Source organism: Onychomys torridus, chromosome 2, assembly GCF_903995425.1.
Source record: "Onychomys torridus chromosome 2, mOncTor1.1, whole genome shotgun sequence".
Classification (NCBI taxonomy): Eukaryota; Metazoa; Chordata; class Mammalia; order Rodentia; family Cricetidae; genus Onychomys; species Onychomys torridus.
Genome location: NC_050444.1, coordinates 71,275,578 through 71,285,972, shown reverse-complemented (window position 1 = coordinate 71,285,972; position 10,395 = coordinate 71,275,578).

Sequence of the window (10,395 nt, the reverse complement as noted above, 5' to 3'; positions counted from 1 at the left end):
CATGGAAAGAGGAATTTTCACTAGTATGCCTTGCTTCACTGTGTGTGCATCACAAAATAAAGCAGAGGACATGTTCTCTCTCTTTCTCCATGGGAGTCCTCATTAGCACCTGGATATTTTGTCCCCAAACTACAATGTATTCAGATCCCACAAGGAACTTTATTCACATGGAAACTGAAGGTTTTTAACAGCAAGCAATGTGGAGTGACAGCATCCTAGAAATAAACTGTTGACTAAGGAAATATCACAGCTAAATTTCTAATTTCAATAGCTGGAGTTCTGTTATAATGAAATAGTCACATTCAATTAGAGAACATGACTCTTATTTGTTAAGGGCCTCATATCACCAGATTTTAATTCAATTTCTACTCAGCTCTTTTCTCACCATTAGAAGCTCCTTTATTATTTTTGATTAAAAATATAAACAGACAGTTACACTTTTTAAGTACATGGTATAAATACAATTTTTTCTAGTGTATTTTAAATATGAAGCTAAAAATTGAGCTAAAATTACTTAATGGAAAGTTGAAAGCAAAATTTCACTAATTTTGTATCTTATATTTTCTAAGAAGACTTCTAAGCTTTTTGGTTGTCTTGTAAGACAAATTTTAATACCTACACATCAGCAATAGCATCCTGTCCAAATGGAAAAACAACACTAATATTTCTAGGTCTGGAGCTATATACTCCTTGGAAGGTTGTAGCAGAAGGATGGCAAATTCAAGATTTTCTTAGGCTGCAGACTGAGTTTAAGACTAGCATTGGCCTCTCACATGCTAGGGAAGATGCTCTACCACTGAACCATTCACCCACCTAACTTTTTATATTTGTACATTGTGATTTGAGAATTAAAAAAACATTTATAATAATTTTCCATCTAAAATAGACAAATTTGTATATTTAAAATGAAGTATTATGATACAATAAGACAAACTAACAATAACATACAAAACTACCATAAACTTAACAGGCATATTAAAATTACATGTAGAAGTATTTACAAATATACATGTTATAAAACAAGCATATAGAAATATATCGTAATGTACATTAAATAATATTTTGGTGTAGCTAGAGTTTTCCTGCCTAGCCCATGGTCAAGACAAATCTTTTTCACCCGCCAGACCCACAGCCTCTCAGACACAACCAATTAAACACACAGAGACTTATATTGCTTACAAACTGTATGGCCATGGCAGGCTTCTGTTAACTTCTTCTATCTTAAATTAATCCATTTCTATTAATCTATAAGTTGCCACATGGCTCATAGCTTACTGGTACCTTACATCTCGATTGTCATGGTGGCTGCTGGCCAGTCTCTCTTCTGCCTTCCACTTCCAACAATTCTCCTCCTCCTTGTCCCATCTACCCTATCCTTCCAGCCTGACTACTGGCCAATCAGCTCTTATTTATTAACCAATCAGAGCAATACATTCACAGCACAGAGAACATCCCACAGCACTTTGGTACCTAAGAATTTCATTATTTTTCCTTTATTTGATTAGTTTTGAAACAAGGTAATTGCTTTTTCTTAATCAAATGCCATGTCAACTCTAAAATTCTTTTGATTTTATCAAAATGACTGAAACATTCTTGTGACACAAATTCTTTTCAGTTTGATTGTACGTCTCTCTTGGATGATGACTTCTGGGTACAAGGAATTTTTGGTTTGTTCTGCAATACCTAACAGAATAAATTGCTCATCATCACAATAGATGAAGGAAAGGCGGAAGAAAACAAAAGAGGTAGAGGTACAAGGAGAGGATATAAGGAGAGGGATACTAGGGTAACATATAGATGTAGAAGAATTTCTAAGTGGTCTTATTAAATAAAGAACATGGAACCAAATATAGGGGCAAGCCTTAGAGATCAGGAAAAGAGTGAGAGCCACCAACCACCTTACCTCACCAGCTTTGCAGCTTCCAAAATGGGAGCTACTTCCTGTCTAACCTGTGCCTTTATTGCCTTGCTTTTCTGCCCCCTCATTAGCTCTTAGCACAGCTACCTCATTTCCTTGTCATTGCCTGTCTGTACAGACCTCCAGGTCTCTATGGTTGGTACTGGGATTAAAGGTGTGTGTCACCACACTTGGCTCTGTTCCCTAGTATGACCTTGAATACACAGAGACACTGCCTGCTAAGTGATTGGATTAAGGGCGACTGCTATCATTGCCTGACTTTTGTGTTAATGGCTTGCCATTTCCTCTGATCTCCAGGCAAACTTTATTTATTAACATACAAATAAAATATCACCACATTTAAGCACAAATAAAATATCATTACATTTCCCCTTTATTGTCTAATAAAAAATACTAAAAACATTATAACTAATATAAGAAAAACTATATACAAATTTTTTGAAGTTGCTTACAATGCTCTGTTTACTTAGGTAATATTATATCCTTCTGGGGTCTTTGATGTAATTGAAGATGAGATAGTTATAATTTTCCTTAGTTATGATAAAAGATAAGTTAATATTAAACCTTAGACTCACAAATATAAGATAAATACAACATTTTATTTAAATTTGCCAAATAGATTAGATATTGTAACTGTAATTCTGGCTTGATAACTCTTTTGTTATATATAATTTTACTATGTTAAAGTTAAAACTTTCCTTTTTAATTAAACACACAAAGGGAAATGCTGTAGGATAAACCTTTTGTACACTGGTTTAATAAAATGCTGATTGACCAGTAGCCAGGCAGGAAGTATAGGCAGGATAAGCAGACAAGGAAATTTCTGGGAATAGGAAGAATGAGTCAAGAGACACCAGCAAGCCATCCAAGGAGCAACATGTAATGGGACGCAGGTAAAGCCACAGAACATGTGGAGATACATAGATTAATAGATATGTGCTAATTAAAGATCGATCTAAGAGCTAGCTAGCAAAAAGCTTGAGCCATGGGCCATGCAGTTATAATTAACATAAATTTCTGTGTGCTTACTTGGGGGACTTGTGTGGGAGAGATTTGTCCTGACCATTAGCAGGGCAGGGGCACAGGAAATCTTCCAGCTACATGTAGAGTCTTCATATTTCCCCTTTCTGAATGAGTACTAAAGGAATATTTTGTGTGGTGTGCTTGCTGACGCTGTATCTCAGGCTGTAAAAAGAGCTCAAGGATAGTGAGAATTCCCACATCCAAATTTGGTTCATCAGCTCTCATTTACCCAAGATACTTGTTTCTAACCCCCATTCTGCTTCTTATCCACAGGATGGTCATATTTATTTGATTTTCTTCTTCTAAGGTCCAGGGAGAACACTCCAATTTATTCCAATTATGTGAACTAATTTCTCTACCATCTAGTATAGTTTAATAAATATGAAAGTTCAAGTTTCTAGTTCTATTAACAATGATATGTTTTATTTATGTTAATAAAAAGAAACTCCTCTATTTTGTACTGCTTATGAACCTTAGAGAAATATAAGATTTTTTTTTTTGTATTTTGAATAAATGTAAGCAGGAAGTGGAAGGATAGAAAAAAACTAATTATTCACAAACATGCACACACCAGAATGTTAATATCTACTATGCATTTTGTTCTAGCAGTCAGGTTAGATGCAAAAGAAATTTAATTCCCGTTTTCTTTTTATAGTCAACACATTGATTGTTTCCAATTTAGCATATTTGCTAATACAATAGTAAGAATACATAATGTTTCCCATGTTTTCCCATAAAAGTTTGTTCAATAAAATGTATCAAAGTTGTACATGGGTCCGATCAAGTTAAAAATTGAGACTGGGGGAGGGTGCAGTAAGTATGTATGCACATTTACACACACACAGCTCAAGGAAATCTGTTCTCTAAAATAATGTTTTTAAAATGTTCTGACTTCCAGTTATTCATTTCCCTTTTTCTTCATGGCCATAGAAGTGTTACTTCAAACATAAAATGCTTCATTGAAACCAATGTTAAGGAACGGCTGACTTTAGGTCAATGTGTAATTCTAGGGATATTTCCCACAGCTTTACCATAGAGCTTCTATGAATTCTTTTGTGAAGGTTCTATTAAAGTGTTTAGCTCATTCCTAATTGGGTCATTTAACTTATTACTCATTTGTTGAAGATTTCTCTCTATTTTAGACAAAAATCTTCTTCCATAATTCAAACTAATATTTTCAACCTGTGGAACTTACATTTTTATATTATTTTTTGCTGAGTTCTTTTTATGCCCCCTTTTATATTTTACTATTCTCTCCTATATTACATGCCTACCACAGCTTCCCCTTCCTCCACTCTTCCCTCCGCAGCCACTGCCCCCACCTCCTCTCTCCCAGATCCACTTCTCCATTTCCCTTCAGAAAATAGCAGGCCTTCCAGGGATATCAACTGAACACAGCATAATTACTTACAATTAGACTAGGCACAAATCCTCATATCAAGGCTGGACAAGGCAAACAAGTAAGAGGAAAAAAGGTCCTGAGAGCAGGCAAAGGAATCAGAGACAGTCCCTGCTCCCACTGTTAGGAGTCCCACAAAGACACCAAACTACACAACCATAACATAAATGCAGAGGACCTAGGTAAGACCCATATAAGTTCTCTGATTTTCACTTCTGTCTCTGTGAGCCTCTCAGAGCCCTGGTTAGCTGATTCTGTGGGCCGTGTTCTCACGGTGTCCTCTGGCTCCTACAATCCTTCCCCTTCTTCATGGAGGTTCCATGATCTCCTCCTAATATTTGGCTGTGAGTCTCTGCATCTGCTCCAATAAGTTGCTGGATGAAGCTGCTCTGATTATGACTGGGGTAGGCACCAATCTTCGAGTATAGCAGTATATCATTAGGAATCATTTCATTGTTTTTGTTTTTTTTGTTTTTCGTCCCCCCCCCCCCCCCCCAAGGATGTTTGGTTGTATCCTAGGTCTCTGGGCTATCAAGTCTCTGGTTCTTTGCTCCTAGCCATCCAGTGTCAGGGGTGAGCTTCCTCTCCACCTCTCCTGGCACTTGATACTCAAGTTGGCCAGTCATTGGTGGCCCTCTCCCACTACTTCTGTGCCTCCTTTACCCCCAGAAAATCTTGCAGGATGAAACAAACTGTAGGTCAAAGGATTTGTGACTGGGTTGGTGTCTTAGCTCCACCACTGAAGCATTGCCTGGTTACAAAAGATAGCTGGTTCAGGCTCTATATCCCCCATTACTGGGAGTCCTCTCTAGGGTCACCCTATTAGATTCCAGGGAGTTTCCACTAGACTAGGTTTCTTTGTGCTCCCTTTCAACTTTTCATCTTTAATGAGGGCTTTTGGCTCTAAACATGTAGTATTTATTTGATGACCACACGTATATTCTATAAAGCTTGTAGTCCTGAAACTGCTGTGTATATCTGTGATTCAGCATCACACTGGATGAGGCAGAAGGATCAGGATTGCTATTTCCACCACATGTACTCAGAAGCTTTCCCCATTGAGATGTGTTGGCATCTTTTGTGACAAATCAATTGCTTTAAATTTGGAAGGCTATTTAGGTGATCTTGTGTGTGTGTGTGTGTGTGTGTGTGTGTGTGTGTGTGTGTGTGTGTGTGTGTGAATGTGTGGTGTGTGGTGTATATATGTATGTACAGAGGCCAGGAGGCCATAGGAATACTTCAGGTATGGTGTTCTCTTGCTGAACCTAAAGTTAGGCTTGTAGTCAGTAAACTTGAGCAATACTCCTGTGTCTGCACACACTGTTCGTGGGGGTTAGAGGCAATCTGTCATTTCTAGGATTTCTTACTGGGATGCTTGGATTTAAACTTAGATATTTAAACTTGCACAGCAAGAACTCCTACTCACCAAGTCATCTCTTTGGACCTCAGGATCGATTTCAAAATATTTTGCTTCCATTAACAGTTTGCCAACTACCTCTATGTTTTACAAATTTGGAAATGCATTATCAGTATTATGTTTTCAAAAAGGTAATTTGAAAATCATATGTAAGAAGAGGCCAGCAAATCAATTGCTTTGCACTGTTTCTAACACACTGATTATCATTATTATTACTGTCACTCATTGTTCCTTCACATGAATATGAATTTCAATGATTTGTTGATTTTCTACTAATGAAAGACACTGTTTTCTGCATTGTCTATTTATTGTGTGGGTCTGATTGCAATATGTTCTCCAGATTCTACTATAAGAAAATACCTTTTTATTTAGTTGAAAACACATATTCTTTGCAATAATCCCCTCCTTTCCAATATTTTGGTGGCATCACTCTATTGTCTTCCTTTTCCTTACTCTTTGATTAGATATTTACTTTCAAATACATTCCCACTCCTTTCTTCTTTTCTGTTGTAGAGCTTTAATGTTCTCTGTAACTCTGCTTTCCTGCATCTCTAATACAGTTACATTTTCCTTTGTAGTCATCAAGACTGACTTCATGGTTAGATGTCTTTCATCTCTTTGGGAGAAAGAAAGTAACTTTTATCTCCTAAAGCCTTTCCTCTTCCCATTATCTTTGCTATTCCTGGAATGAGAACTATACAGAGACTGAATGTGTTGACCTAACCTACAGTTCTCTACTGCTTTGGTGTGTGCTTTCATTTTCATTTACCCTCTCTTACTTTAGATCAGTTTGAAATATTTTTACTGAAATTCTTAAAACACAAAGTATTATTTGTCTGTTCCACCCAATATCTTCTCTTACAAGGATTCTATATTAAATTTGAACGTTAGAATATGCTTAGTATTTGTTTTTAATTGACTGATTCCCCAGTCATTGTATTCATTTTGTTTTAAGGAAAGCTGTATTCTTGGAACTTTTCCTTGATTTCCTTAGAGATCATCTTGCATATGGCCGATTTAAGACTTTATTCATCATATGATCACTATTCTCTGATGATAACTCTGTTCTTATCAGTTTACTACAAAATTATTTGTTTTAACATAGGCAGACTAGCTGCATTCTATTTGCACACCACCTCTTTCTGGTCCACTGTCACCTTGGAGATATTTTGAGAAGCAAACTCACAAAACTAAAATTCTACTGGTTGTCAATTTTTCATTTGAAATACCTCAACCTCTTCATTTCCTTATGCATTAAGTTTAATTTTAAAATAATGTTTTTAATATTTATTGCAGGTGTGTCCTGCATTCAAAAGAGGGCCCAGAATCCTAATTTCACAGCTTCATATAACAAAGGCATTTATAATTCCTATTGTCCCACTGAGGAATCCAGGGAGAAATTTCAATAAATAGCTCACTATCAGTATAAGACTAGAGACAATGGAATTGTATTTTGTTATAAATCTGTATTGTAAAGAATAAACTGTATACAAAAAAAATCTTAGTACATTCATTTCCTTTTGGCCAGCAAATCATTTACTTTGAATCATTTCTAGCACACTGATTACCATCCATTCTAATGATTTTAAGTGTGTAGCTCTTCTGTGGCTATGCATAATTAAGGGCATGATTAATTACAATTGTGACCACTTATTCCTTTCTGATTAAATTCCAAGCAGCAAAATACAATGGATTACTACTATTTCTGTAGCTACCTCAGATGGTGGTTGATTTTTTTTTGCCTTAACTATTGCTTTCATTGTTGTTCTCTTAATCAAGCTTTCTGTGAACCTACATCAGCTATTACATATGCAAAAACTGAATATTTCATTCAAAAATACTGAAACTAAAAAATCTTATTTATTGAAGAATTAAAGAAACACTATTTATTAAATCACTCATAGTTGAAGAATTCCAAAGTCTTGATTTGTGATAAATAATTGTAAAGATTCCACAAAGTAATAGATTTTTACAATCGTTTTGTTCTATGCGCCATCCTTTTTTTTTTTTTTTTTCCTTTCTCGCTGGAATTTTTTCCAGTCCCATCTGGTGCTATGATTTGTGTTTCTTTAGTCCCTCCAGGCCCACTGTCCTCCAGCTGCTGATAAAATAATCATTCAGAGGCTTAATATTAATTAATTAATTAACAGTTGTATGGCAGGCTTCTTGCTATCTAACTCTTATAACTTAACCCATTTATATTATTAGTCTGTATGTTGTCATATGGCCATGGCATTACTAGTCTGCTCACATCTTGCTGCTCCTTTGGCAGTGACTGGTGTCTCTTCCCTCCTCCCCTCTCTTCTCTCTGTATATCTGCTTTGATTTCCTGCCTGCCTCTAAGCTTCCTTGCCATAGGCCAGTGAAGCTTTATTTATCAACCAGTCAGAGCAACACATATTTATAGTGTACAAAAAGACATCTGTAGCTGGAGTTTTCTCCAGTCCTGCCTGACCCACAGTCAGGACAAATCTCTCTCACCCGCCAATCCCACAGCCACTCAGACCCAACCAAGTAAACACACAGAGACTTATATTGCTTACAAATTGTATGGCCATAGCAGGCTCCTTGTTATCTAGTTCTTCTATCTTAAATTAACACATATCTATAAGTCTATAACTTGCCATGTGGCTGGTAGCTTACCAGTATCTTACCATCTTCTCATGGCAGAAGCTGGCAGTGTCTCTCTGCCTCAGCCTTCCACTTCTCAGAATTCTCCTCTCCCCTTGTCCTGCCTATACTTCCTGCCTGGCTACTGGCCAATCAGTGTTTTATTTATACAGAGTGATATCCACAACAGACATTCCTCAGCACTTCCCCTTTTCTATCTAATCAAAAAGGTAGGTTTTAATTTTAACATAGTAAAATTACATATAATAAAACAGTTATTAAGCAGTAATTACAGTTACCATATCTAGTCTATTTGTATTTGACAAAATTAAAGAAAATATTTTATCATCTATCCTTTATTTGTGAGTCTAAAGTTTCATATAATTTATCTTTTATTATAACCAAAGAAAATAGTAACTATTTAGTCTTTAACTATATCAAAGACCCCAGAAGGATATATTATTACCTAAGTAAATAGAAAGTACATTATAAGCAACTTCCAAATTCTGGAAATGACAGAGACAGCTGACTGCTTGGACAGTCACCCAAAGTTCCTTGGCAACATTGGGGCATCCATCTTTGGCCTAAAGACCTAGAGTCTCTCAGTTTCTTCTTCCTGTGTCCTGCAGAATGTCTGGCAATCTCTTCTATGAAGCAGACACCTGAAGGACCATCTTGCTTTGTTTTGGCAAAATTTAGTGGTCATTTTTCCATGTGTCTTGCATATCCAGTCAACACAACATTTTGGCAAGCAGTCCAGGCAAGAACAATTCCTTGCCCAAATGGCTAACTTTTATCATAAGGAAAGCAAAATCCATATTTTTCAATGCCTGTCATCTTTTTTGAAGTAAATCAGTACTGCCAGGAGGAGATGTATCTCACTGTCCAGAAAGGCTAAGTTTTTAAAAGATTTTAAATACCATATTCTATAGGTCTTTGAGGGGTTTGAAGATTACCAACCTAATTGAAATATATCCATGAACACCTAGAAAACTTAACTAATATGACTACAAGTTTGATTTTCATGGATGACTAATTATTAATCTGTATTTCTTAATTATACATTACAATTTCAAATGAGCTGCACAAACACAATACCTTAAACAAGAGTAGAAATACACATAAAATACAACAAAATTAACTTTAAATTTCTATCAATAAACTAAAATCCATAGCAGTGTAAAGCATTTTAAACTAGTTGTTGCTCTTTATAGGAAGACTGAATAATCTACCCTTTTATCCTAATGTATCTGTACTATCCCCTTTTCTTTTTTAGAAAGAGATTGCATTCATAATTAACTCCCACTAAATAAAAATAAACATTTATAAACAATATTTTAGGAGTATGGACATAGCTTCTCATACTACTTCCTGTTGGTTCAGGGTGCTGGTAATCTTATGGGGGATCTTGAGAAAATTAAGAATTACAGTTAAATCTTGACTGTAATCTGTGAGGATGGATCATCTCAGCCAGTTACTTTGAAACTGATTTTGGAAGCTGGATCATCTGGGCCATGGCATCATTGGAGACTTTTCAGGGGATCTTGGATGATCAAATCATATTAGCCTTAAAGCAATCCACAGATTCTGTAGAAACAAAAGCAGAACTGCTTTTTTTCCAAAGCAATGTATCTTTAGACATAAATTTTTGAAGTCAAGGTACCTTTAGTTATATGTGTGTGTGTGTGTGTGTGTGTGTGTGTGTGTCTGTTTAACTCAGTCGCCTTTATAATCAAATGTCTTTCTGCAGTTAAAAAAATACCAAAGACAATATAATCCAGATTCTGTGTGTGGTTTCCATCTTTACATGGCTTATTTTTTATATTACTTTTATTGTCTCTTTAAAGACTTTATTTTTTAAAACTATCTATTTTACTCTCTCTTCCTAGCCTATGTACATTTTTATGCACAATGTAGACCTCTTAGAGGTTTATTCCATCTGAATCTGTCTTATTGTAAATCTAAAATCCTTCACTGACAAGGAGAGATTTTTATACTGTTAAACTGCATGGCTAGGATGAAAAACAG